A 25,675-nucleotide genomic window follows, 5' to 3' on the forward strand; every position below is an offset into this window, starting at 1 on the left:
GCCAGTAAGGCACCTGATTCCTTTGTTCTCCAACCCTTTAGCTCTCACCTTGCAGGGGGGGAAGGGCCCAGGCCATCAGTTGCCAGGAAACAGGGTGTCGGCCATTCTCTGTGTCCAGACCCCTGCACACACCTGCCCTCTAGGGCTCTGCAGTGATCATACACCCTTACCCCACCCCCTAGATACTTAAGAACTGCCTAGGGGAAACTGAGGCACCCCCACACTATTCAGAGGAAACATTAAGAACAGTCTCACTTCGTCACTCTCTCCTTATGACATCAGCCTGTGGCCATGGTAACGTTGGTGATGTCACTGCAGTGACCTCATGGCTGGCATCAGCAGGGCCACGAGGGAGGTGGTGGAGGAGGATGTATAGTGACACCTCCGAGGTGGGTTTGCGGGGTCGTCCCCGCATGCCAGGGTCCCTCCGCAAAGTCAGCGTTTCCCCGGCGTTTCTTGGCGGCAGAACCCGTTGTGTGGCGGGTTCCCCTCACCTGATCTGAGGGCAGACAAGCAGGCCAAGGCCAGGGGAAGGGCAGTGAGTTATCCAGAGACACCCTGGTTGCCTGGAGGCAGCAGGGAGAGGTGGGCCTGCAAAGTGGCCGGGGTGGTGTGAACTCGGGGAGGAAGCACCGCGCACAGGCAGCTGCCTGGGAGACTCCCTGGGGCGACGCTGCCAGGATCTGACAGGGGCCCGCGGGCAACAAGGAGCCTTGCAGGGCAGGCCATGGAGCTGAAAGTCAATGCAATCATAGACGGGGAGGCACAGCGAACCTGCCTGCATTCAGCACGGAGTGGGGGAGGGGTGGGGGGCAGGGCATAGGTGCAGTTTAACGTCTATGGTTGGGGAGGCAGCTCTGGTCAGGCCAATGGGGCCATGCCTGGGGGCGGGGGGCAATTCTGCACCTGCCTGAGGCTTGCAGTTTTGGGGGCAGGGCAGTGCCCCGTGTGCCCCACAAACTAAACCCATAGGGCAGGGTTTGGTGTTAAAGAGACAGGCCGGGTGGGATGGGAGGACTTTGCAGGATAGAATGGGGCAGGAACAAGAGGTTTGGTGGTGGGCATGGGGAGGAGAGATGGATCTTAGGGGAACCCTCCCTTTCTCTTGGCTAATTATCCCTGTGCCGTGTCGGCATCTCTCACCCGATCAGATGCACGGCTCGTGGCTGGATTGCCTCACGGGGAGCTTTATCTCCCTGGGCTCAGGTGCTGAGTGCCGATGGGAGCAGCGGGAGCTGTCAGTGGGGATGCAGGGAGCAAATTGCAGGATATGGGCGATCTCTGCTGATTGTGTCTGGGTGGACTCTCTCTAGCCTGCGGCGACTGCAGAGACTTGGCCTCTGTCACAGCCGCTCGCTCGTAGGCCCCGGTGAGCTGACAGGGGCTCCAGGGCCAATCCTTGGCTTTGCAGGACAGCACCCTCCTGCTTGTGGTGCTAGGTCCCTGTATGGGGAGGGGTGGCTTGCAGGTCCTTTGCCGCCTCCTCCTTAGCCCTGGTGAGAGGTTCCTTCTGGAAGTAACCGTTCACCCTCTGCTGCCCTGCTGGCAGCCTCCGAGCTGTCCCAGTCCCCCAGGCAGAGCCAGCCTCTCAGGGACGTCTGGGACGAGCCTGAGCCCATGCAGCTAGCAGCCTGCACTGAGCCCCCATGGATTTCCCAGCTCACCTACCTCAGCCGCGCAATGGCAGCGTGGGGTGGGATCCGCTGGCAGCCTGTGAGGTCTAAGGGAATAAGCCCAGCACAGAGGCAGGAGGCCTGGCACTGTTGCACGGCACCGTGTGGGGACAGCTTGGACCCTCCGTGGCTCAGTTTCCCAGCTTTACAGATGGTGCTGAGCAGGGCCCAGTGAATCCCAGGGGACAGTGCAGTCTGGCCATGGCACAACAAGCCGCCGTGATGCACGTGAGCTACCAAAACGCGCCCAGTCCCGGTCCCATTGGCCGCGTCCCACAGGTGGCAGAGACCTTGGCTGGCTGGGCCCCGTGCAGCAGGGCAGGCCGGGGAGACACAGCTGTTCTGCAGACGCTGGGAAGGAGCTATGTACTGGGCACTGTCCAGACACGTAAAGAGACCCAGGCCCTGTCCCAATGGCTGCGAAATGGAGGCAGAGCCGCCAGGGTGCTCTGGGTCCTGCAGCAGGCGGGGCCTGGGCTGGTCCCTCCATTCCGATCGCAGCTGGGTTTAGGGTTCAGTCTGTAGGTGTCCGAGTGGCGAGTTGCCTCCCTCCCAGGTTTTCACTCAGAGTTTCCCAGGCAGTGCAGCTGGGCGATGTCAAGCCGGGGTCCCATATCAGATCAGACCGGCTGCTGCTGGAACGGTCCGGAGCGCCACCCTGGGTGCAATGTCACTGAAATTGGACCCAGCCGCCCCTCTGTCCAGGGGGAGGGCCAGCCAGGCCACATGGCGCTGCGACCGGGGGCGTCTCCGTGTGTGGCCAGGAGAGGGGCAGAGGTTGGACAGGTCAGAGCAGGTCAGCTGCGGGGGGTGGGCAGGCTGCATGTCTCAGAACCCCAGGCAGCATGAGCGGCAGCAGGACCCCGGGTGACCATGGGCCCAGCTCAGAGTGCTCTGGAGTGGCGAGGAAACTGAGGCAGGGAAAGGCGCGTGGGGTTGTACAGACTTGTGTATTTCTCGGGGGAGTAACGAGAGCACCAGTGGTTTAGAGCCCAGTGCAAAGCATCTGGCTGTGCTACGCCTTTACCCTCCCACGCGCCCCCCTGTGGGTGGACCCGTGGGAGAGAGGGGGAGTGAGCCCCGGGGGAGCCCGGGGTCGGACGGTTCCAGGGGCCAGGCAGGGGGATGCCAAGAGGCTGGAGACCGAGGCGGTGCCTGGACTCTGTTCAGGCTCCGGGGGCCCAAGCGAAAGGGGATTGAACAGCGAAAGAGCCTCCGCTGCTTCTAGACTGGCAGCTCCTTGGGGCAGGGACTGTGTCTCCCTGGGACGCTGTGCAGCGTCCGGCCCAGCACAGCCCCATCCTGACCAGTGGTAGGGCACGCCCCTCAACGCCCCCGTCCACGGTGCAGGGCTACAACCCCCCCCCACACGCACCCCACGGTGCAGGGCTACAACCCCCCCCCACGCACCCCACGGCGCAGGGCTACAACCCCCCCCACACACGCACCCCATGGTGCAGGGCTACAACCCCCCCACACACACACACCCCATGGTGCAGGGCTACAACCCCCCCCCACACACACACCACGGTGCAGGGCTACAACCCCCCCCCACCACACGTGCCCCATGGTGCAGGGCTACAAACCCCCCCCCACACACACCCCATGGTGCAGGGCTACAACTCCCCCCCCCCGCCACACGCACCCCATGGTGCAGGGCTACAACCCCCCCCCACACACACACCCCACGGTGCAGGGCTACAACCCCCCCCACATACACGCACCCCACGGTGCAGGGCTACAACCCCCCCCCACACGCACCCCACGGTGCAGGGCTACAAACCCCACACACACACACACACCACGGTGCAGGGCTACAACCCCCCCCCCGCCACACGTGCCCCACGGTGCGGGGCTACAACCCCCTCCCCACACGCACCCCACGGTGCAGGGCTACAACCCCCCCCACATGCACCCCACGGTGCAGGGCTACAACTCCCCCCACACACACACGCACCCCACGGTGCAAGGATACAACCCCCCCCCACACACACCCCATGGTGCAGGGCTACAAACCCCCCCCCACACCCCATGGTGCAGGGCTACAACTCCCCCACACACACACCCCATGGTGCAGGGCTACAAACCCCCCCCACACACACACCCCACGGTGCAGGGATACAACCCCCCCACACACACACACCCCACGGTGCAGGGCTACAATTCCCCCCCCACACACACACCCCATGGTGCAGGGCTACAACCCCCCCACACACACCCCACGGTGCAGGGCTACAACCCCCCCCACACACGCACCCCACGGTGCAGGGCTACAACTCCCCCCCACACGCACCCCACGGTGCAGGGCTACAACCCCCCCCACACACGCACCCCACGGTGCAGGGCTACAACTCCCACACACACACATGCACCCCATGGTGCAGGGCTACAAACCCCCCCACACACACCCCATGGTGTAGGGCTACAAACCCCCCCCCACACACACACCCCACGGTGCAGGGCTACAACTCCCCCCCCCACACCCCATGGTGCAGGGCTACAACCCCCCCCACACACACACCCCATGGTGCAGGGCTACAAACCCCCCCCACACACGCGCCCCATGGTGCAGGGCTACAACCCCCCCCACACACGCGCCCCATGGTGCAGGGCTACAACCCCCCCACACACACACCCCATGGCGCAGGGCTACAACCCCCCCCCCACGCACCCCATGGCGCAGGGCTACAACCCCCCCCCCACGCACCCCATGGCGCAGGGCTACAACCCCCCCCCCACACACACACGCACCCCACGGTGCAGGGCTACAACTCCCCACACACACACACGCACCCCACGGTGCAGGGCTACAATTCCCCCCCCACACACACACACCCCACGGTGCAGTGCTACAACTCCCCCCCACACACACACCCCATGGTGCAGGGCTACAACTCCCCCCCCACACACACGCACCCCACGGTGCAGGGCTACAATTCCCCCCCCACACACACACACCCCACGGTGCAGTGCTACAACTCCCCCCCACACACACACCCCATGGTGCAGGGCTACAACCCCCCCCACACACACCCCATGGTGCAGGGCTACAAACCCCCCCCCACACGCGCCCCATGGTGCAGGGCTACCACCCCCCACCACGCACGCACCCCACGGTGCAGGGCTACAACCCCCCCCCCACACACACACACACATGCACCCCTCCCCGGCTACACACTGTGCTATCAGGTGCAGGAACACTAGGCTGGTGGTGTGCCAGTCAATTGACACCCCACTGCTGTGTTTACCCTCTCCATCCCGCCCCCTGAGGTGCGAGGGAAGGTGCTAATTAAAAGCAGATTACACTCACATTAAAGCCAGCCTGCTGGGGACCCCACACAGCGCATGAGCTGCAGCGCCTGGGGAATCCTGTTCCGCAGCGAGCCCTGTGGGAACCCGAATGGAGCAGCAGCTGGGGTGCTGGGCCAGCTGTGAGCTCCCCGCACAGAGGAGTGGAGCCGGAGGGCCCCACTGGCCCATGCCGCTAGCCACGGCCAGGACTGGCCCCTGCAGCCTGCTCACGGGGCTCTGTGTGGCCCAGTGCTGCTGTCCCAGGCTCTGCTGGGAGACATCGCCTCAGCTTCGGCCTAAACCTTCCTCCTCCTCGCTCTGTGCCAGCCGGGCCTGGGCCGCAGGGCCAGCTCTCCCAAATGCAGTGCGTTTGTGGCCCCTGCTGCAGGACGGCTTGTGACGGCACGGAAAGCTGAGGCCGCTCCGTGACCTGGGGGCCACAGATTTCAGAGGCCACAGCAGAGAACTTGCCCAAAGTGATTTTCAGCAGAGCTGGAAGGAGACCTGGAGGGGTACCACACCCAGGCCAGGTCTCCTCCGCTTTGCCTCCGTCTTTCAGCAGGAAGAGGTCAGATTCGGAGCTTGTGACTCGAGGAACCGACCTTAGCACAGTGTTGTGTCACTCTAGTGCCAGAGCGGTGGTCTCTCGCCGTCACTGCTTTCCTGCTCTGCTCCCAAAGCCAAGAACGCTGCTGCCCAGGGCCCAGGGCCCGTGGGAAGCCGCTGGCGGCAGGTGTATTGCCCACATAAGAGCGTAAGAGCCTGCTCCCCGCACCCCGGTCCTTCCTGGAGCTGAAGCAGGAGCGGGCTGGGCTGTGGATGTGAAGGATGTGGGTGCAGACGCTGCCCCGGGCGGGTGACCACACCATCCCAGGAATTCGGCCTTCCACAGCCTGGTTCTTCCAGGCACAGCCTCGGGGCTTACAGGGATTGCTGCCCCAGGGTGGCGCTAATGAGCCTTTCACTGGGGGTCCCCCTCTGGTTCCTGCCCAGCCCAGCAGCGGTTAACAGCTGTGCGGTGGTCCCTACAGGTGATGAGTTTGGTGGCCCTAGTTTCCACATCACAAGCTCGCCACCGCTTTCCGTTGGACTGTAAGCTCCTGGGGGCAGGGACTGTCGTGCTCCATGTGGCTATGGGTCCTAGCATGATGCGGCCCCAGTTTCAGCTGGTGCCTCTAGCCCGTGCTCCTGGAGCAGGGTCCGAGGGCATGAGTCAGGAGCAGAGCTGTTTGCCAGAGTGCCGGGGCAGGAGGCGGGGACCCCAACGCACCATTCCATCCTTGCAAAAATTGGTCTGGGGCCAGCGTTGTGGGTTTCGGGGTCTGGTGTCTGATTTTTGAACAGGTGGGGCTGGCACTACCATGTGGGGCGATGTGTGTCCAGGCATGTGCACTAGGCGAGGGGACATGCCGGGTGTCTGGGCTGGCCTGGCGTCACTCTGGCTCCACACCACATGCCGGCGCTCTGGAGTCATGCACAGGACCAGCCACCGATGCCATGGGGCAGATCCTGGCACTGGGGTTGCAGAGCCCTGGGAATAGGACCCTGCAATCTCATGGGTGCAGCGACCAGCACACAATCGCTCCCCCACGGAGCACGGTCAAGGAGAGGTGGCTGTGGGGGCTTTGCCATCGCAGGGGAAGGTGCCTTTGCCAGGCGCACAGGGGCGGGGGTGCAGTCGCTCTGCCCAGGGCAGGACCAGCTGCTGAGGGAGCGAGCGAGTGGTTGTAGCTACCCCTGGGCTGGTGAAGCCCTCTGTGTGTCCCTGCATGATGGTGTCAGTGCAGTGGTGCAGGAAAGAGAACATGCTCCTGAGGTGCCAGCCCCGGGGGCCTGCAGCCCCGAATGACACCAGCTCGCTGGCTTTCCTTGGCACGACATTCTGCAGCATGTGCTGTGGGAGTGCAGCCTGCTGGTGGCCCAGCCCAGCTCCTGCAGGCACCCAGAGAGAGCACGGGGGGCTGAGAGCGTAGGGGAGGGGACCCAGCACAGAGTCTCCCAGGTGGCACATCCCTGAGCAGGCAAAGGGCCTGGGTACCTGGGCTAGGGACAGAGCTGCCTGCTGGGCCAGGGCGTGGTTCCATGGGTCATCTGGGTGGGGTCCTGCCTGTCTTGCATCCAGCCACCCTGCTCTCTTGTTTGAGCTTAATGGAGAAGCTGCAGCCAGCCTGGAAGTGCTGAGCTTACTGGGGTGTCCCCTACTCTGCCCTGCGCCCCAGGCCAGCACCTGGCAGGAGGCCAGAAATCTCGCTGTGTGGGGTGCGGAGGCTGACGGCATCGGTCCCCCACTTTCTGTGAATATCCAGCAAGGAAGTTGTCCAAGGCTGGGGAGCCCTCACTGGAAAGTCTCTGGCACCCAGGCTACCTGGAACACTCGCCCATGCAGACGAGCTCTCTCAGGACAACGCTCTGGGGTGAAGGCGGAATATCTGCAAATGTGGCCCACACCTGTTCCAATGGCTGCATCGGGCGGAGACACGCCCTGCTGGGCCGGCAGGGGACAGTGGGCAGGCTACCCCAGTTCTGCTAGGACAGATCATGTTCCTTGTGCTTTCCCTGCACTTGGAGGAAATCTCTCCCTCTGCAGTGGCCAAGGTCGCTCAGCCTGGGACATGCCCTCAGTGGGACACGGTCCCTGCCAGGAGGAGCTGCCAGCCCTGGGGGTGGATACAGCCCACTCAGGAGTGCAGGCTCTCCCCTCCATATCCAGCTGCAGCTCCCATTGGGGCGTAATAGCACCTGCCAGAACAGCCTGGGCTTGCCTGAGTCGGGGCCAGCTGGCGTCTCCCCTCCTGGTGGGGTGCAGGCTGGGCCTGGCAGCTGCCTGGGTGCAGGGAATGTGGGTGTGACTGGCGCACCCCTGAGAGCAGGAGGTTCCTGGCTACAGGGCTGATCAGTGTCCTACCACACCCGTCTCAGGAAAGGAGCATAAGAGAAGTCCTCCAAGTCGCCTAGATGGTTGTGAGGAAGCAACTGACGAAGTGGGACTGTTCTTAATGTTTCCTCCGAATAGTGTGGGGGTGCCTCAGTTTCCCCTATGCAGTTCTAAAGTATCTAGGTGGTGGGGTAAGGGTGTATGATCATTGCAGAGCCCTAGAGGGCAGGTGTGTGCAGGGGTCTGGACACAGAGAATGGCCAACACCCTATTTCCTGGCAACTGACGGCCTGGGCCCTTCCCCCCCTGCAAGGTGAGAGCTAAAGGGTTGGAGAACAAAGGAATCCGGTGCCCTCCTGGCCCGGGAAAGGGACAAAGCCCAGAGGAGGAGGGGCTGGAGGGAGTTTCAGTTTGGGGCTGGCTGGGGACATGGAGTGAAGGGCAGACGTGGTTGTCTGGGTCACTGCCCCCCAAAATGGACCCAGCCGAGGGTCCTGTTCTCTGCACCTGCAAGCTCTGTGTTAGACCATGTTTCTGTCGTCTAATAAACCTGTTTTACTGGCTGGCTGAGAGTCACGTCTGACTGCGGAGTTGGGGTGCAGGACCCTCTGGCTTCCCCAGGACCCCACCTGGGCGGACTGGCTGTGGGAAGCGCAGGTAGGGGCAGAGGAGGCTGAATGCTCTGAGGTCAGACCCAGGAAGGTGGAAGCTGGGTGAGCTGTGTGTCCTGAAGACAGGCTGCTCACAGAAAGGCGACTGCCCCAGAGTCCTGCCTGGCTTCATGGGGAGCAGTTCCAGAGCATTGCCCAGGGACTCCGTGACAGCAACCAATGAGTGACTCTGACCCTACAGCCTCCATCAGTTGCTGCCTGGAGCCGGAGGAGAGAGAACCATGTTCCTGGCTGGCTGAAAGAGCAGCCGGACCCTGGACCTGGAGGGGGCGGGTTGTGCCAGCATGGGGCACCATGTGGGTGGGTTACAGATACTGTCCTAACGTGCAGCTGGGGTCTGGTCATGGTACAGGCCCCCGTGCAGGCCGCATGGCTGCGTGTGTCCAGGATGCGGGTAGGGAGAGGGGGGTCCGGACGGATCTCTAACCGGAGGTTGTTTTCACTGCTACCTCAGTGTCACTCTAATACCCTTGCTTCCTTAGTTGCCTAGTTACTCAATTCCCCAAATGCAGCAGAGCCAAGCTGCTGCTGCTGCTAGGAGTCACTGGTGGGCTCCCTCGTAAGGATTAATTGGGATGGAGATGGATGATTACGTTGCTAGGGAGTGTTTCAGCCCACACTGCAGAGAGCTCTTGGCCCAGCGCTGAAACGCAGCTGCCTTGAGCACAGCCTGCAGCGCTTGCCCAGCAAGGGGAATCTCATAGCCAAAATACGACAGGGAAAATGTGGGGGAGGCAGAACCTGAGCTCCCTGTCACGGAGTCCCTGGGCGATGCTCTGGAACTGCTCCCCATGAAGCCAGTCAGGACTCTGGGGTAGTCGCCTTTCTGTGAGCAGCCTGTCTGCAGGACACACAGCTCACACAGCTTCCACCTTCCTGGGTCTGACCTCGGAGCATTCAGCATCCTCTGCCCCTCCGTGCGCTTCCCACAGCGAGTCCGCCCAGGCGGGGTCCTGGGGAAGCCAGAGGGTCCTGCACCCCAACTTCGCAGTCAGACGGGACTCTCAGCCAGCCAGTAAAACAGAAGGTTTATTAGACGACAGGAACATGGTCTAAAACAGAGCTTGCAGGTGCAGAGAACGGGACCCCTCAGCTGGGTCCATTTTGGGGGGCAGTGAGCCAGACAACCACGTCTGCACTTCACTCCATGTCCCAGCCAGCCCCAAACTGAAACTCCCTCCAGCCCCTCCTCCTCTGGGCTTTGTTCCTTTCCTGGGCCAGGTGGTCACCTGATTCCTTTGTTCTCCAACCCTTTAGCTCTCACCTCGCAGGGGGGAAGGGCCCAGGCCATCAGTTGCCAGGAAACAGGGTGTCGGCCATTCTCTGTGTCCAGACTCCTGCACACACCGGCCCTCTAGGGCTCTGCAATGATCATACACCCTTACCCCACCACCTAGATACTTAAGAACTGCCTAGGGGAAACTGAGGCACCCCCACACTATTCAGAGGAAACATTAAGAAGAGTCCCACTTCGTCACACTCCCCAATGAGGAACTTACTTTATTATGGTAGCCCCAAGAGTCCTCATCATGCCGGGCGCTGCAGAGACACAGGGACCGAGATCAGGGTCCTGGTGCACCGGGCACCACACAGACACACGGTGACTGCGATCAGGGTCCTGGTGTGCCGGGCACCACACAGACACACAGTGACTGACATCGGGGTCCTGGTGCGCCGGGCGCTGCATAGACACACGGTGATTGCGATCAGGGTCCTGGTGCGCCGGGCGCTGCATAGACACACGGTGACTGACATCGGGGTCCTGGTGCGCCGGGCGCTGCACAGACACACGGTGACTGACATCGGGGTCCTGGTGCGCCGGGCGCTGCATAGACACACAGTGACTGTGATCAGGGTCCTGGTGCGCCGGGCGCCGCATAGACACACAGTGACTGACATCAGGGTCCTGGTGCGCCGGGCACCACACAGACACACACAGTGACTGACATCGGGGTCCTGGTGCGCCAGGCGCTGCACAGACACACGGTGACTGACATCGGGGTCCTGGTGCGCCGGGCGCTGCACAGACACACGGTGACTGCGATCAGGGTCCTGGTGCGCCGGGCGCTGCAGAGACACACGGTGACTGCGATCAGGGTCCTGGTGCGCCGAGCGCTGCATAGACACACGGTGACTGTGATCAGGGTCCTGGTGCGCCGGGCGCTGCATAGACACACAGTGACTGACATCGGGGTCCTGGTGCGCCGGGCGCTGCACAGACACACGGTGACTGACATCGGGGTCCTGGTGCGCCGGGCGCTGCACAGACACACGGTGACTGCGATCAGGGTCCTGGTGCGCCGGGTGCTGCATAGACACACGGTGACTGACATCGGGGTCCTGGTGCGCCGGGCGCTGCATAGACACACGGTGACTGCGATCAGGATCCTGGTGCGCCGGGCGCTGCACAGACACTGTGACAAAGTGGGACTGTCCTTAATGTTTCCTCTGAATACTGTAGGGGTGCCTCAGTTTCCCCTAGGCATTTCTTAAGTCTCTAGGTGGTGGGATAAGGGGGTGTAATTGTTGCAGAGCAAAGGGCCAATGTACATAAATGGCCAACACTCTGTCTCCTGGCAACTGATGGCCTGGCCCTTCCCCCTGCAAGGTGAGAGCTAAAGGGTTGGAGAACAAAGGAACCAGGTGACCTCCTGGCCCGGGAAAGGGACAAAGCCCAGAGAAGGAGGGGCTGGAGGGGGAGTCAGTTTGGGGCTGGCTGGGGACATGGAGTGAAGTGCAGACGGGGTTGTCTGGCTCACTGCCCTCCAAAATGGACCCAGCTGAGGGTCCTGTTCTCTGCACTTACAAGCTCTGTGTTAGACCATGTTCCTGTCGTCTAATAAACCTTCTGTTTTACTGGCTGGCTGAGAGTCCCGTCTGACTGCGGAGTTGGGGGTCAGGACCCTCTGGCTTCCCCAGGACCCCACCTGGGCGGACTGGCTGTGGGAAGCGCATGGAGGGGCAGAGGATGCTGAATGCTCCGAGGTCAGACCCAGGAAGGTGGAAGCCGGGTGAGCTGTGTGTCCTGCAGACAGGCTGCTCCCCGAGAGGAGACTTCCCCAGAGTCCTGCCTGGCTTCATAGGGAGCAGGTCCAGAGCATCGCCCGGGGACTCCGTGACAGACACACAGTGACCGAGATCAGGGTCTGGGTCAGAGGTGTGCACAGGAATAAAAATTTGGCTGCTTTTGGAGGGGCACCTTCTGTGTCCCCCCACAGCCAGTGGAGCTGGCTCTCCCCCTGCAGCAGGGATTTGAACCGAGGCCTTCTGCCGCCAAACCCCCACAACCTTACACACAAGCCCATCCTTGCTATGGGCCTGAATATGCCATTCCTGGGCCTCCTCAGATGCTCTGCAAACACCACAGCGTCTGGTCTGGAAGATGCCTCTAGTCCAGGGGTGGACAAACTTTTTGGTCTGAGGGCCACATCTGGGTATGAAAATTGTATGGCGGGCCATGAATGCTCACGAAATTGGGGTTGGGGCTGGGGGTGCGGGCTCTGGGGTGGGGCCAGAAATGAGGAGTTCAGGGTGTGGGAGGGGTCTCTGGGCTAGGGCAGGGGGTTGGAGTGCAGGGGGGGGTCTCTGGCTGGGAGTCCAGGCTCTGGGATGGGTCTGGGGATGAGGGGTTTGGGGTGCAGGAGGGTGCTCCGGGCTGGGACCGAGAAGTTTGGAGGGTGGGAGGGGGATAAGGGCAGGGGCAGGGGGTTGGGGAGCGGGAGGGGCTCAGGGGTTCAGGCTTCGGGCAGCACTTACCTCAGGCAGCTCCTGGAAGCAGCGGCATGTCCCCTCTCCGGCTCCTACGTGGAGGTGCGGCCAGGCGACTCTCCGTGCTGCCCTGTCCGCAGGTGCCATTGGCTGCAGTTCCTGGCCAATGGGAGCTGTGGGGGCAGTGCTTGGGGCGGGGCCAGTGCATGGAGCCCCCTGGTCACCCCCAAACATAGGAGCTGGAGGGGGGACATGCTGCTGCTTCCAGGAGCCGCGCAGAGCCGTGGCACATATGTGCGGAGCAGCCGCTGGCCCTGGTCCCCGGCTGGAGCAGGGGAGCAGGGCAAGCCCCAGACCCTGCTCCCCAGCGGGAGCTCGAGAGCTGGATTAAATTGTCTGGTGGGCCGGATGTGGCCCGTGGGCTGTAGTTTGCCCACCCCTGCTCTAGCCACACATTGCTGCTAACGGTTATGCTGGGGCCATGGGTTCAGCGCTCACCCTGGGGCCAGGTTCTGGTGGTCACCATCTCCATAAGCCCAGCCCCGCTCTCTGCCACTTGGGAGACCTCAGCCTCCAGTGGCCTGGCTGCAGCCAGGCCATGCTGGGACCCACCCGAGGCAGCCCAGTGGGCTGGGGCTCCGCCAAGCGCTCCGGTCATCCGCTCTGCAGCCTGCGCTCCTTTGTGTGCGCCCGGCATGTCTCCCGAGGGCAGGGGCCATGCTGCCCTGTGTGGCCGTGCCGTGCCAAGGCCCCACCTGACGGGGAGGTCTCTGGGGGGCAGTGACACCCTAGTGATGCTGCCACCTGGGCCAAGCCCGGCCGGGGGCCAGTCTAGGAAACGCCCTTTTCACAACTGGGCTCCTTGCACCCTGGCAGCTGCCTGTGCCATGTGGGTGCGTGGGGGGCAGAGGTGCTCGGGGAGGACTGGCCAGCAGCCAGTCAGTCAGCTGAGCCGCTGGCATTAGCTTGCAGCGGGCTCAGCCCTTCTAACAAGCCATGTTTAGCTTCTGCTTCTCGCAGGGAAAACACTAATTACACAGCGCTAAGTAAAATATTTTATGCTGTGCAGCAAGGGGCACACGTGCCGGCGCCTCCGAGGAGCAGCTGTGCCCAGGCAGAGCCCACAGCGCCACGGGGCTCGGGGCAGGATGCAGCAGGGGGAGGGGAGGGATGGAGGAGGACTCGGGCCGACACCAGCGTGAGGCCTGCAGGGCCAGAGCCACCTTGGGACAGTTCTGGAGATGCTGGAGTCACCCTGAGCGCTGCGCAGAGCTGCCAGCAGGGGGCGCTGCCCTGCCGTCCTGTCTAGCTGCCCCCATAAGCTGGGGGGGGTAGTGCCCAGGCAAGGTGAGCCCTGGGCCCCTCCCCTGCGTCCGGTGCTGCGTTCACCCAGGCAAACGGCACCCCCGGGTCGCTCGTGAGCATTCTGGGTCTGGGCTGCGATCGACTACCTGAGTCTGTTCCCTGATTGGCCAGCCTGGCTGCTGAGCCGATGCTGGCTCACATGGCCACGAGGTGTGGTCCAGGGTGGGAGCCAGCCGTGTCCCTGGGGAGGCGACCCCCAGGCCAATGGAAACCCCACACTCTGCAGGCACCATTGCCAGTGCCAGCTGTGCTCCGGGGGGCTGGGCAGTCCCTCCTAGGAAGGGGTTCGGCCTCTCCTGCCCCACTGTCCCAGAGACGTGGCCCTGGGCCTCTTCCAGGTGCTGGGATGTGCTGTGACGCGTGGGACCACAGGGTGCTAGAAGGCTCTCTGGCGATTTAAAGGGCTACAGCTCAGATCCTCACTGTCCCTTGGTACTGCTCCCGCACCCCTCCCCACGGTGTCTGATCGCCCCGTGCTCTGGGGTGGTGTTCTCCCCACACCTCCTGGGGCAGGGCAGGGCTGTTGGCCCCCAGGGAGCCTGGCCATCACCCTAGCCTCTTGGAGCGTGTTGCCACCTGGCTTTCAGCTGCTGCCTGAGCAGCGTCCAGCTACTTTAGGCTCCCCAGAGCCACAGGTCACGTCCCTGGGTCAGCCTGAGACCAGCCAAACCCAGCCAGCCCGCCCGGCATACTCCCAGCCCCGCGCTGCCAGCAGTCCGAGGCCTGAGCAGGGGCTGCCTGAGCTGTGACGGGGAAGCCGAGTCGCCAAGGTTTCTCCAGCACGAGCAGCCTGCGAGGCAGGAGCTCCCAGCTGCCAGGCTGTGTGGGTCTCTGCATGGCTCGGGCTGTCTCTGTGGGTCTGTCGGTCTCTGTACGTGTGTGCGCGTGGCTCGGTGCGGCTGCGTGGGTGTGATGAAGTGGGCCTGTTCTTAATGTTTCCTCTGAATACTGTGGGGGGTGCCTCAGTTTCCCCTATGCAGTTCTTAAGTATCTAGGGGGTGGGATAAGGGTGTATGATCATTGCAGAGCCCTAGAGGGCAGGTGTGTGCAGGGGTCTGGACACAGAGAATGGCCGACACCCTGTTTCCTGGCAACTGATGGCCTGGGCCCTTTCCCCCTGCAAGGTGAGAGCTAAAGGGTTGGAGAACAAAAGAATCAGGTGACCTCCTGGCCCAGGAAAGGGACAAAGCCCAGAGGAGGAGGGGCTGGAGGGAGTTTCAGTTTGGGGCTGGCTGGGACATGGAGTGAAGTGCAGACGGGGTTGTCTGGCTCACTGCCCCCCAAAATGGACCCAGCTGAGGGGTCCTGTTCTCTGCACCTGCAAGCTCTGTTTTAGACCACCTAGATACTTAAGAACTGCATAGGGGAAACTGAGGCACCCCCCACACTATTCAGAGGAAACATTAAGAACAGTCCTGCTTCGTCACAGTGGGCACATCCATTGGTCTGTGCGTGCACACACGTCCCCGTGTCTGTCTGCATGCACAGGTGTGTCTCGGCGTGTGCATGGCGGGGTGCTTACGTACGTGTGTGCACGTGGCTCCGTGCCGACGCGTGTGCATTTGCACAGACAGGCTGAGCCCTGGGGAAGGGAGGATGTGCCTGTGAGCGGCTCAGAACCCTGGGGCGGGGCTGGGGACAGGTGCTGAGCCTAGTAGCCCCCATGGCAGCTTTGAAACAGGCAGGAGACGCCAGCCAATGCGTATACAGGAGATGAAGCTTCCCCTTGGGGCATGATGCTCTCCTGGGCCCCTCCGGCTCCAGGGCTGGCCCCCTGACCCTACAGGGCTGGCATGAAGCCAGGTGGCCAACTGCTCCCCCTTCCCAACCCGCTCCCCAGAGCGCACCTTCAAGGGCTTCCTGAGCTGCCCAGCTACAATCCCTCTCAGCCCTTTCTCTGCACTTCCCCGTCTCCTTCCGGAGTGAGAGCTGCCGGCTGCCCAAGACCACTTGGCATGGAGTCTCCTGCCCACATTGGCCAGGGCACCTCACTACCTCCTTCCCAGCAGGTGAGGGCCAGTTGCAGGAACAGCAGCCTGCTCGCCCTGCTGCCCAGGCTGGCTGTGCTCACTCACGCGGGTCACACCTCACTAGCTCGCAGGGTCGGGATCCTGAGCAGTGGGACGCTGGGCCCATGTCGGTGGCACTGCTCCCTTCCCCTTGGCGAACCTTGTAGGGGTTACAGTGGACGAGAAGCTGGATAGGAGTCAGCAGTGTGCCCTTGTTGCCAAGAAGGCCAGTGGCATTTTGGGATGTATAAGTAGGGGCATAGCGAGCAGATCGAGGGACGTGATCGTTCCCCTCTATTCGACATTGGTGAGGCCTCATCTGGAGTACTGTGTCCAGTTTTGGGCCCCACACTACAAGAAGGATGTGGATAAATTGGAGAGAGTCCAGCGAAGGGCAACAAAAATGATTAGGGGTCTGGAACACATGACTTATGAGGAGAGGCTGAGGGAACTGGGATTGTTTAGTCTGCGGAAGAGAAGAATGAGGGGGGATTTGATAGCTGCTTTCAACTACCTGAAAGGGGGTTCCAAAGAGGATGGATCTAGACTGTTCTCAGTGGTAGCAGATGACAGAACAAGGTGTAAAGGTCTCAAGTTGCAGTGGGGGAGGTTTAGGTTGGATATTAGGAAAAGCTTTTTCACTAGGAGGGTGGTGAAACACTGGAATGCGTTACCTAGGGAGGTGGTGGAATCTCCTTCCTTAGATATTTTTAAGGTCAGGCTTGACAAAGCCCTGGCTGGGATGATTTAGTTGGGGACTGGTCCTGCTTTGAACAGGGGGTTGGACTAGATGACCTCCTGAGGTCCCTTCCAACCCTGATATTCTATGATTCTATGATTCTATGAAAGGGAACCCGGCTCCATGGAGCAGGGAGGTGATGGGTGAGCCTGGCCAGGAGCTTGCTGCGTGGCTCAGAAACACGGCCCATTGCGTGTGGCCGGGGGGCAGCCCCAGCCCAATGCAGAGGAGACGCTTCCAAAGAGATTTTGTTTTGCCTCAGATGCAGAATCATCCCTTCCCCCTCCCGCAATCGCCAGCCAGGCCCCCCATCTGCGTCCCTGCCTCTGCTGTGTCCTCACTCCGCTCCGGGCACAAGCAACTGGCCCGTGCTGGAAACAGGCTTTGATGGAGGGGTTGCTGATTACATACTTACATAAACAATTGCTGGGAGGAGCGTGTGGGGCAGGGCCCTGCTCCCAGGCTGCGCTGGCCAGCATCAGGGCGGCCAGGCCAGGCCACGGCCTGGCACAGCAAGTTGAGAAGAAACAGAAGCTTCTTCCTCTGTGATGGGGGGTGCAGTTGCCTGCCCTGCCATCAGCGTGTGTCCCCCCCTGTGGCACCGGCTCCCCTGGCCCTGCCACACAGGCCTGAGTGAGAAGACCCCCCAGCCCCCGCCCAGCTCCACTGCCTGTTCTGCCCATCCCGGGAGCACCCCTTGCCCTGGTGCCGGGTGGTGAGCTGGGTGTTGTTGGGGCCCTGCAGCGGGTGGCAGCACCTCCTTTCCCAGGTGCCTTGACCCCACCAAAACCCTCCCAGCAGGGATGCCTCATGGCCGTCGTGCTGAGGAGACCCACAGCAGTGTGGGGCTGGCAGCCAGGGCTCCTGGGTTCGCTTCCTGCTCCTCAGACTCGGTGCACGGCCTCAGGCAAGTCACTTCTCTGTGCTCCTTGCTCCCTCCTCTGAGAGCTCACCCCAGAGTCCTGCCTTCACGCCCCCCCGCAGGCCAAGCCCATCTCCCGCGCTCGGGCCCCTTGCAGCCGGCGCCCACTGGCTGGGCCAGGTGCTGGTGCTGCTCTGGGCCCCCTATGCCATGTGCCAGCCTGGCAGCTCCACGGCCAAGACTGTGATGCATCATCCTGCCTGCTCCCCTGCACACGCGCTGGCAATTAGATAATAATTGTAATATTTGCATATTCATAACAGCTGAAATTAATCATATTTGCATAATGGTAATGAAAGGGACTTCATTAATTACTGCTTTTTCCTGGAGATTTTGCATATAAATAGGCTCCATTAAGCTGCTGTGATGAGTGTGGCTGGCACGGGGAGGGGCCGCGGCCGCGGCGTGTGCTGTTCCCCGGGTGCAGATGGCACTAACATGCTGCGGGGGAGCTGGGGGGCGTGGCGACAGCAGGGGGAGCTGCTGTCCACACCCCAGCGGGGCCAAGTGAACCCCAGCAAACCCAGAGCTGGAGCTTTGATCCTTGCCCTAGGATCAGCCTTGGCAGGTCGGGGCTGTCTGAACCTCTCCCCCGTGGGCTGATTGTCGCAAGCCCCTGCCCCTGAGCCGCCCGGGGAGGGAGCCAGGCTTCTGCTCCCTGGCTGCCCGGCTGGGACTCCTGGGGGAGAGGGGGGGCAGCCGGAGATCCCCTTCCCCAATGCCAGTAGGCTGAGGCTCAGGGCTGGCACAGAGCAGCCAGCCATGTGGGGCCGGTGGTCACGGAGTGGGGGAAGGGGAGGTCTGGCCCAGCCATCACTCTTCTCCTGCAAAGCATGCTGGGAAAGGGGAGGAGTCTGGGGCCTTTAAAATATGGGCTCGCCCCACCCCCCTCACTTGTGATGAGCTCTCCTGCTTGGGGAGTGTGGGGCCTGGCCCATGGCCCAGTCCCTGGGGGTCTGCATGGCTGGTACTGGGAGCTGAAGAAGTTTAGTAATTATGAGACTGTATCAGACCCATAGTTCACCTTACCCAGGATCCTGTCTCTGGATAACTGCCTCCCTGCCCCTTCCTTTCCCCCTGTGAATGGTCCCTAGAAATATGCAGAGAGCCAAGGTGGGTAAGATCTTTTATTAGACCAACTTCTGTAGGTGAGAGAGAAGCTTACAGAGTTCTTCCTCAGGGCTGGGAAACATGTCCCTGCTCAACACAAGGTGGAACAGATTGTTTAGCATAAGGAGTTAACACGTATTTCAAGAGACCATTCAAGGTGAAGGGGCCTGTTAGCACCGCTCCAGTCATATGGGGCGGGGGAGGGAGGAAGAGGGGGAACTGCTGGGGGGGCGCAGTTGTTAGTGGGTTACAGATTGTTACCAGATCAGCCACACCATCACCGGTTCATTCAGGTCCACCAATGTGATATATGCCATGTGCCGGCAATGCCCCTCTGCTGTGTACATCGGCCAAACTGGACAGTCCCTTCGTAAAAGGATAAATGGACACAAATCAGACATTAGGAATGGCAATACACAAAAACCTGTAGGAGAACACTCCAACCTCCCTGGACACACAATAGCAGATTTAAAGGTAGCCATCCTACAGCAAAAAAACTTCAGGACCAGACTTCAAAGAGAAACTGATGAGCTTCAGTTCATTTGCAAATTTGACACCATCAGCTCAGGATTAAGCAAAGACCGGGAATGGCTCGCCAACTACAAAAGCAGTTTCTCCTCCCTTGGGGTTCACACCTCAACTGCTAGAAAAGGGCCCCATCCCCCCTGATTGGACTAACCTCGTTATCCGTAGCCTGATTCTTGCTTGCATATTTATACCTGCCTCTGGAAATTTCCACTACATGCATCCGACGAAGTGGGTGTTCGCCCACGAAAGCTCCTGCTCCAGTACGTCTGTTAGTCTATAAGGTGCCACAGGACTCTTTGCCCCTTTTACAGATTGTTGTAGTAAGCCATGAGTCCAGTGTCTCCATTCAGTCCATGATTTTTAGTATCTAGCAAAGTTATGAACTTAAGCTCCCAGGCTCGTCTTTAGAAGATTTTGTGCAGGTTTCCATTGAGATGAGGCCTGATGGGGTCTGGCGGATTATCCAATGGGTCAACGAAGCCTGTGCCCAGGAGCCCCAGCCAACTGGGGGGGCCCTGGAAAAATGGGTGCCCCAGCAGAAGTCTGCCAGAGAGTGGCGGGAGCCTGGAGTCCTGGCAGAAGCCTCAGAGCAGGCAGGGAACACCCCAGCATCCCAAGCTGGGGTCCCGGCAGCGCCAGGCTGGAGGGTCAGGGGAAGCCCCAGTGCCTGGACCCTGGCTTCGGCCCTGGAATTGGAGGAGCTTTCACTCCCCACCATGGCCTCAGGGCCACAGTGTGGGGACAGAGCTTCTCTGGCCTTGGGGCCGCAGTGTGGGCAGGTGGCAGAAAGGAGCAAACGAGTTGTGGGCCACAGTGGGGGAGGGGCAGAATGGGGCAGGACCAGGGGCAAAACAGGGGCAGGGCCACGGGGAAGGGGAAGAATGGGGTGATGCTGTGGGCAGAAGGGATGGAATGAGGGAGGGACTGCAGGCAGAAGAGGAGGGGAGGGGGTCCCCATTTGATGTGGCCCAGGGCCCCAGGAAACCTTAATCCACTTCTGCTGATAGGTCAGATACAGAGTGATCATTTTATGAAAACCGTTCACCCACAGGTGACAGAGTGTTCTGTCTTTTATCATTTTCATGTGTGAGTTCATCTGAGAGCTCAGTGATTTTCTAGTTTCACCCATATAGTTGTTATCGGGGCATTTAGTGCACTGGATGCAGTACACCACATGTTGTGACAGGCTGGTGTAGGATCCAGTGGAGATCTGTCTGTCCGTTTTGGATCTGCTGTTCTGGCAGGGTCTAGTGCCACTTTGAGTTGGTGTGTCCTGGTCTGTAGGGACATACGTGTTAACGACTTGTGCTAAACAATCTGTTCCACCTTGTAGGTAGCTGTGACACTCTGAGTACGTTTCTCATACCTGAAGAAGAGCTCTGTGTAAGTGTGAAAAGTTGTCTCTCTCACCAACAAAAGCTGGTCCAATAAAAGATATGACCTCACGAACCTTGTAGTCCTGGACAGCAATATGTACAACCTGGTGCTTTAAAAGGGCCCCTTTGTCAAAGCTGAAAACTATCATAAGCAAAACTGAGGGGAAGGAAATATTTAAACATGAAAATGTGAAAATTTGGAGTTGTTTAGGAATGCTTTATTAGACTTTCAAAAAACACAATTCTGCAAACATAAGGGTAATGAGGGGTAGTGGCAGAAGCAATTAAAAATAAATATTTAGCAAATAGAAAAGCTGATACCAATGAGTACCAATACAAATTAGCACCTAGGAAACATCTTTAGCTTCCCTTATCAATTGTCTGTATCAGTGAAGAATTAAGGATAATAAGAATTAATTCTTTTAAATATATCAGAAACAAACCAAATCCTAACAATGGTTTGCATCTGATTCTAGACAAGGATGGTAAGATTGTCAATCATGATGCAGAAAAAGCAAACGTTTTCAGTATATATTTCTGTTCTGTATTTGGAAAGAAGCAGAATGATGTATTCATATCTTAGAGTGATAATTGCATACGTTCTATTCCATCAGTTACTAGAGAGAATGTTAAACAGTAGCTAGTAAAGGGACACAATCAGTAAAGAATTAAAGGATGGTAGCATAATTAATGCCAATCAACATCGTTTTATGGGAAATATGTCTCGTCAAATAGATTTGATATTTTTTAAAAGAGCTTATAAGTGTGGTTGCTCATGATAACACTGACAGACCAGAGTGTTAGGCGGGAAGGTGTTTTAATGGCTTCCCTCAAGCATGTCTTTGATCTGTAGAACAATCAGAAATTAGGACACCCATGGACTGTAACCAACCACCTTTCATTCAGGCTCACTGGAAGGAGCAATTAAATGACCCTTTGTGTCCTGCGACAAGGCGGGTTGGCGGGGGGGGATAAGACCTCTTATTGGACCAACTCCTGCTTTTGAGCTACACAGAGCTCCTCTTCAGGTCTTTGTGTCGTGGTAGCTGAAGCAACAGGGAGCTGCTGCCCGGCCCAAGGCGCTGAGTCACATGGCAAGGTGGGCCGAGGCTATCCCTGGGGCTGACTCCAAACAGGAGCTGGGAGCAGCTGCGTGCCTCAGGGTGGGAAAGGGAGAAAGCGAGCAGCTAGCAGGAGCAGTGGTGTGCATGGCCCAGGGGGATGCAGGGTTAGAGCTCCTGGGGGCATGGGAATGCAGGCTTGGCGTTCTGAGCAAGGGAACTGCCTGCCCTGTTCAGGGAACAGGGCTGTGTAGATTCTGTGTCCACGAACAGCACTGCACCAAAGCACTACCTGGCTCCATCGCTCCTTTCCGCTTCTACGGCAAGCAGCCCACAAGGCCAGGAACGTTGGCTCGCCCCTCTGGCCAAAAAGGGGTAATACTTAGGACTGAGTCAAAGGCTCCATAACAGTCTGCGTGACAAGCTGACTTAAATAACCAGCACTCTACAACATCAGTGTAGCCCATATCAAATGGATTAAAAACTGTTTAACTGATCGATCTCAAAGAGAGACCAGATGGTGGTGGTGGGGGGGTGATATCTTTTATTGCCCCAACCTCTGTTGGGGAGAGACAAGCTTGTGAGCTCCACAGAGCTCTTCTTCAGGCCTCAAAAAGTAACTGAAAACGGGGAACCATCCTGCAGGGGGTGGATCTGGCGAGGGGCCACAGGGCCCTGGTCTCGGCCCAGGGCTATGCCACGTCTTTACCAATGATCTGGAGGAAATGATGCAATCATTGCTGGTAAAACTGCAGCTGGCTGACTTCCTTTTGGAGTGGCAAATGATGGAGTCAGGGCAGGTCTACGAGTGGTCGCTTGGAAAAGGGGCTCATTTGAACAATATGCATGTTAATGGAGACACATGCAAGGTCGGGGGTCTAGAAACAAAGACACTGATAAGATGGAGAGCTGCATGTGAGAATGTGAGGACGTGGAAAGGACACAGAGGTCAGAATAGCAAACCAGGTGAACATGAGCTCCCAGTATAATGCTTTAGGTCATGGCTTGTCTGCTCAGGGAGATTACCGGCATAGCTATACTGGTGTGACTGGGCTGGTAGATTTCCCTGGGTCGACAAGCCCTATGAGGGTGACTGCAATCCTTGCACTATTAAGCAGGGGAATCTCGAGGGTTATCACTGCCATATACAGCACTCGGGAGACTGTTACTGGACACTGTCCCCTTCACAGAGAGCTGCGAGAAGGGTCTAAGGTCTGGAAACCCTAAGCTTTGCCGCAAGTCTAAAGGAGCTCAGTGTCCTGAGTCATCCAAGTGACCCTCAAGGTCCAACAGCAGAAAGTGCCCACATGGGACGAGATTTTTTTTTTTTAACAGATGGGTTTCAATCTAGCAAACACAGGACACATGAGATCCAAAGTTGGAAAGGAGCTGGAATGTTTCCACAGTGAGTGTGAATGAATGGCAGGCACATCGTCTAGGAGGCTTGTGGTGGATTCTCCATCGGTGGCAATTCTTAAATCGAGAGTGGATGTTTTTTAAAAGAGCGGGCCTAGACGCAAAGGAGGTGTTGCTTGCTGCGGGAGCAGGCCCAGTGCTGCTGGGACGGAGGCTGGAGAGCTGGCACCTGCCTGGTGCAAAGCAGAAGCAAGTCCCCCTTAAGCAATTTCTCCCTGTCCCGTCCCACCTCCCCAGCTTGCCCTGCTAAGATGGGGGTTGGGGGAGGGGGGGCAACTGTTCTGCTAAGCAGAGGGTAATGGAATTGGGGTTTTGGTTACCTCCCTAGTGCCTCTGATGTCCCCCAACCTGCCACCCTGCCCTGGGCCAATCCACCCCTCTCAGTGGCACCCCCTCGTGGAGATGCACACACAGGCTGCAATGTCCTTCTCTGAATTCCCCACCTGGCCCCAGGTTGCTCTGTCCGGTGGAGATTCCACAGCATAGAATCAGAGAATCATAGAATACCAGGGTTGGAAGGGACCTCAGGAGGTCATCTAGTCCAACCCCCTGCTCAAAGCAGGACCAATCCACAACTAAATCATCCCAGCCAGGGCTTTGTCAAGCCTGACCTTAAAAACCTCAAAGGAAGGAGATTCCACCACCTCCCTAGGTAACGCATTCCAGTGTTTCACCACCCTCCTAGTGAAAAAGTTTTTCCTAATATCCAACCTAAACCTCCCCCACTGCAACTTGAGACGATTACTCCTTGTCCTGTCCTCTTCCACCACTGAGAATAGTCTAGAACCATCCTCTCTGGAACCACCTCGCAGGTAGTTGAAAGCAGCTATCAAATCCCCCCTCATTCTTCTCTTCCGCAGACTAAACAATTCCAGTTCCCTCAGCCTCTCCTCATAAGTCATGTATTCCAGACCCCTAATAATTTTTGTTGCCCTTCGCTGGACTCTCTCCAATTTATCCACATCCTTCTTGTAGTGTGGGGCCCAAAACTGGACACAGTACTCCAGATGAGGCCTCACCAATGTCGAATAGAGGGGGACGATCGCGTCCCTCGATCTGCTCGCTATGCCCCTACGTATACATCCCAAAATGCATTTGGCCTTCTTGGCAATAAGGGCACACTGCTGGCTCCTATCCAGCTTCTCGTCCACTGTCACCCCTAGGTCCTTTTCCGCAGAACTGCTGCCTAGCCATTCGGTCCCTAGTCTGTAGCTGTGCATTGGGTTCTTCCGTCCTAAGTGCAGGACCCTGCACTTATCCTTATTGAACCTCATCAGATTTCTTTTGGCCCAATCCTCCAATTTGTCTAGGTCCCTCTGTATCCTATCCCTGCCCTCCAGCGTATCTACCGCTCCTCCCAGTTTAGTATCATCCACAAACTTGCTGAGAGTGCAATCCACACCATCCTCCAGATCATTTATGAAGATATTGAACAAGCAGGAGCCAGAGACCCCCTTTCTTTTTTATTATGCTGCCTTCCCTTCCGGCAGCTCCAGCCTGCAGAGCAAATCCATGGGAGAGGCGGCTCAGGGCAGCTAAAGACTCTCAATGAGACGATAATTGCTCTGGTAATGACAGCAAAGCCCTGATGCTGCAGATAAGGAAACAGCTCCGCTTTTACTCCCTCTGCATCTTGCTGGGATCATTTGTTCTGCCTGGCCACAGGCTGCCCCGCAACCCCGAGTGCCAGGCCCAGTGTGGGGCGGGCCCAAGCCCTCTGATGTCCTGGGTTTCGCCATCAGTGGGGAGCTACAGGGTCTCCGCCCCTAGGCCTGGGGGAGGCTCTGGGCACAGTTCGAGGGAGCAGGGGCAGCGGTGCCTGTCCTGGCAGCAGGGGAATGGGGTCAGGCCTCTCCCCAGCAGCAGCCAGTGTCAGTTCAGCACCCCCGGGGGTCACAGGGTCTGCTGGGCTGTTCCCAGGCTGCACAAATAGCAAGCGAAGGCGACATGTGCAGGGTATTTATAGAGCGGTGTGGGTGGGCACTTCCCCCCACCAGCATGGCAGCAGCCGCCCCCCGCCCCACAGAGCCAGCGATGCTGCAAAGCTGAAAGGAGCCTGGACTCCACACCCACCCAACCTGACCTGCGGCCATGGCTCCCACCCAGCGATTCCTGGTGCCGTCTTGTCATTCCTGCACCATTCAGCCACCAGAACAGCCGCGGCCAGGGACAGGGTGGGTATCAGTGAGCTGCACCAAGCCTGCCGTCAGGCTAGAACCCGGAGCCTCCTGCCCCAGCCGCTGGAGCCAAGGGAGACTCTCCGCTCCCTGCCACAGTGTGGGGCTGAGGAGCAGACGCAGTGAGCGGGCTGGGGAGGTGTGCATGTCCACACACACACACACAGACGTGCACACAACACACACACACACACACACAAACCCCTCTTCAGAGAGCGCGCGAGGAGCTGCTGTCGTTATTCAAACTCTGATTTTTAAATTTCCCAGCTACCCCTGATCTCTGGGGCAGCATGTGCCGGAGGCTAAGGTACAGGGTGACCAGATTTCCTGATTTTATAGGGACAGTCCTGATATTTGGGGCTTTTTCTTATATAGGCGCCTATTACCCCCTGCCCCGTTCCGATTTTTCACACATGCTATCTGCTCACCCGGCGAAGGTGCCAGGAAGAGCCCTGGCTAGGCCTTGCTCGTTACCAGGCTGCTGCCATGAACTGCCCCCAGCCAAATGTGACTGCCCAGCGAGCAGGGGCCCGGATGGCACAGTTCAGCCTCTGCCCGTGTGTGTGTGTGGGGGGGTGGTTACCAGAGACGGGGCCCAGAGCTGCTCCCCCTAGCCGAGGCACCGGTTCGCAGGGCCCCGTCCTGTACAGGGGGAGCTGCAAGGCGTTCGCAGCCCAGCCCCAGAGCCTGCTGCACCGGGACTGGAGGAGCCGACGAGACACCGGAACCCCCGTGGCTGGGCCAGGCGTGCCCA

This window comes from Lepidochelys olivacea (genome assembly GCF_965140295.1).
Source record: "Lepidochelys olivacea isolate rLepOli2 genome assembly, chromosome: 8".
Taxonomy (NCBI): Eukaryota; Metazoa; Chordata; order Testudines; family Cheloniidae; genus Lepidochelys; species Lepidochelys olivacea.